Source organism: Mandrillus leucophaeus, unplaced genomic scaffold, assembly GCF_000951045.1.
Source record: "Mandrillus leucophaeus isolate KB7577 unplaced genomic scaffold, Mleu.le_1.0 Scaffold56, whole genome shotgun sequence".
NCBI lineage: Eukaryota > Metazoa > Chordata > Mammalia > Primates > Cercopithecidae > Mandrillus > Mandrillus leucophaeus.
Window position 1 is genome coordinate 3,512,259 of NW_012106030.1, and position 3,806 is coordinate 3,516,064.

The following is a 3,806-nucleotide window of genomic DNA, read 5'->3' on the forward strand; positions in this document are numbered from 1 at the left end:
TTGCTAATAAAGACAGTCTATTATTCTAAACCAGGACTTTTTTTTTTCTGCAAAATAATCTTGGCTTTCTCTTCATAGAGCTAAAAGAGTAGCATTAAGAATTACTTCATGTACTGCAAAGCCAGCAGAGGGAACACTGAGTACTGATTTAGTAGGGGCCACCAAATATCTGGTATTTTGGGAACAAAATGTCAGTAATGGAGAACTGATTACAGAGCATATGAAGTTAGGGAATTAGAAGGGAGAAATCTTTTCTCATTATTTGGTACTGAGAGGTCCAATACATTCCAGTGTGCACACACTTACTTGGTCATAAAGGTGACTTTAATAAAAGGGCATTTGTCGTATGTTTTCTTACATTGTAAGAGAACTAACTCACTAGAACAGATCTATTTCAGAAGTCTAAGCACTTGTGTAATATATAAATATATATACAGTAATCATCTTATAAAGTCAATGGAAGTTACTGATACCATATTTCATCAAGTCTGAGACGAAATTTTTCTTTTCATTTCAACTCTTCTGAAATAAGGAGACATCCTACATCTAGGGGGATATCACAGTTTCATTGGCAGTTCTTCTTCCTTGGTGGAATGTAATATAATGGTGTGTCTTAAAATTTGTTGGATTTGTTGAAATACATGTAACAAAAGAATGAGGCCAGTGGCTATGTTTTAGTACACCCTTTAAAAATCCGTGTGTTTTAAGCAGAAATATATGACTGCTTTAATTTCCACCCTTCCCCATCATATTCGATGATGGAAGCATAAATGACTTAGAAATAGAATCAATAATACTGATACTCAACTTGACTGAATTATCAAACTAGCTACACCCTCAAGTCATTAGTTAGTACAAATCCAAAAATAAATATATTCTTGTTTATCCTAGTGAAAACATTGATCTTATAGATAATAGCCCTCTTAAAATAATTTTTTTTTGTCAGATTGGTAACATTTAAGGATGTGTTTCTATGCACGCCAGATAAAATGAAGTTTATAACACAGCAACACTGTTACGCAGAAAAGGTGCCTGTGTGTTTTTGGTTTGGGTTTTTCTTTTTTTAAGGATTTGTTTCTCATTTAAAAAAAAAAAAAAAGTATATAATACAAGTAGCTAATGGTCAAAAATTATTTGCTTTTACCCACAAAAACAGTTTTGCTTGTGGTTGATCCTTACAGAGCCAGTCAGATGGCTACATAGGGTGTTCTTCCCAGTAAAATTCTAAGTCTGACAACCTGGGCCTATTGCCAGCCTACATACTTTATAAGTTTGACAAGATAAATAGAAATTTACTACCCAGCACTAGTTTAATCTGAATCAAAAGCTGACTAAATTATTTTGGATTGATCTTACCTAACCACTTATGGTTGGCCTGAAGAATATTAGTTTCCTATTATAGTGTTAAGGAAAGCTGATTTTTACTACAATTCTAATTTTCAGACGTTGGAAAACAAGTAATTTCTGTGGCCAACATTTATTTTGAATACCTTGGCATCCTTTCTTTGCCACATTCTTCTTAGTATTCTTCATGGAGTTCCTTTCTTTTAAAATCAATGGAATGGCAGGGTTGCCACTATTGTCCTTGTATGGTTCACATCAATGATCTGTTGTTATTATTATTATTATTATTATTATTATTATTATTATTATTATTTGAGACAGAGTCACACTCTATCACCCACTGGAGTGCAGTGGCTCAATCTTAGCTCACTGCAACCTCCTGGGTTCAAGCAATTCTCCCACCTCAGCCACTCGAGTAACTGGAATTACAGGCACAAGCATCCCAGCTCAGCTAATTTTTTTATTTTTTTATTTTTAGTAGAGACAGGGTTTCACCACGTTGACCAGGCTGGTCTTGAACTCCTGACTTCAAGTGATCCACCCACCTTAGCCTCCCAAAGTGCTGGAATTACAGGCGTGAGCCACTGCGCCTGGCCTGTTATTACTTTTTCACATCAGTGGTTATTCTGTGTTAGTCTCTTGAACAACATGCAGTTTTTACTAGGAGCATGTCTGGTATTTGAATTAGAAAGGAAGGTATTAGTATTCATTGAGGGCTTACAATAGAGCAGGTGCTTCATAGTCACAAATTCTTTGACCCCTCACAACAACCCTCTATGAAGTAGCTCCTCCATATAATAGATGAGGAAAACTGAGACTTCGCCACATCCCCATAGTTACAAACCAGTAAGAAGGATAAGCAGCCAGGTGTACTATGAATCCGGAGGCCCTACTCTCTTCTGCTACCACTTATCACCTCCTTCTACAGTTTCTCTTTGCCTTGGTTTTTCAGTTCCCTTCGATTCAAGTAACAAATAACAAGAGGAAATATATAAGAAGGAAAGGAGGGAGATGGCTTTGGGAGGAGGAGAGGGAAGAGAGTGAAGCAATCTTTAATTCTGAAAACAGGGAAAACAAATATTTAGAAAGTAAAACCGATTTCCATCCTTTACATACGATTATACATCCTATACAAAACTCTGGAAATTTGCCCATTGAGGTAATTATGGAGCACTACCTAATGTGTTTCACGGAAAGCTCCTCTGTTTGGGCTATGCAGGATTTACAGGGAGTTTAAATCATTAAATAACCATAGTTGACCCCTATTTGGTTAAGAGAGTAAGCAATTATTGCAAAGAGGTCTTCCCTGCCTTCCACAAACAGCACAAAAATGGTTCTGAAGGGATTTACACAATACATCAACATCTGTGCTGTACCTAGAGTTGTTAAAATAATTGTGATGACAGGTGTCTAGGTACCACTTTCTTAATGGTTTTCAATATCCATTGATTTATTGTTGTGGCTTTCTCTTCCCCTTTACAGCTTTGGCTTTAAGAAAGAGCTGGGGAACAGATTTTGCACGAGAGGCTGATTCTTTATTCCAATGCTGAAAAGAAGTAATAAAAATAATCACTTGGCTTTTAAGCAGAAAGCTTCCATTTACAGTATTTCACCCTTACCCCGCCCCCTTCCAAGCCCCTTGTTATCTAACATAATGGTTAGAATACATTTCCGTCTCTCCCTTTAATAATTTCATGCATTAACATCCTCTTCACACACTGTACACACACGCACGCCCGCACACACACGCGCGCGCATACACACACACAGCAAAAGGAAAAAAGAGGCAGCAGAAATCTCAGCTGTACTTCTAGCCCTTTTAAAAAGTTTGCTCTGTAAATTGGAATGAGGTCAGATTTGGAGCTTCTCATTGCACGCGGAGATTATTATTGCATCGGGTTCCAAGCCAATGGGAAGCCCGGGGGAGGGGTTTGGCATGAGGAAGCGTTGGTTACAGCAGCTGATTGGCTGCAGCCCAGACTGTGAAAGGATAAAGAGGCGCGAGGCGGAATTGGGGTCTGCTCTAAGCTGCAGCAGGAGAAACTGTGTGTGAGTGGAAGAGGCCTGTTTAGCTGTCGGGTCTCTAGTTCTTGCACGCTCTTTAAGAGTCTGCACTGGAGGAATTCTTGCCATTACCAGCTCCCTTCTTGCAGAAGGGAGGGAGAAACATACATTTATTCATGCCAGTCTGTTGCATGCAGGCTTTTTGGCTTCCTACCTTGCAACAAAATAATTGCACAAACTCCTTAGTGCCGATTCCGCCCACAGACAGTCCTGGAGCCAGAGTCTTTTTTGCTTTGCATTGTAGGAGAGGGACTAAGTGCTAGAGACTATGTCGCTTTCCTGAGCTACCGAGAGCGCTCGTGAACTGGAATCAACTGCTTCAGGGAAAAAGAAAAAAAAAAAAAAAAAGACTTGCCTGGGAGGCCGCGAGAAACTTGTATTGGAAGCTTCAGCAACCA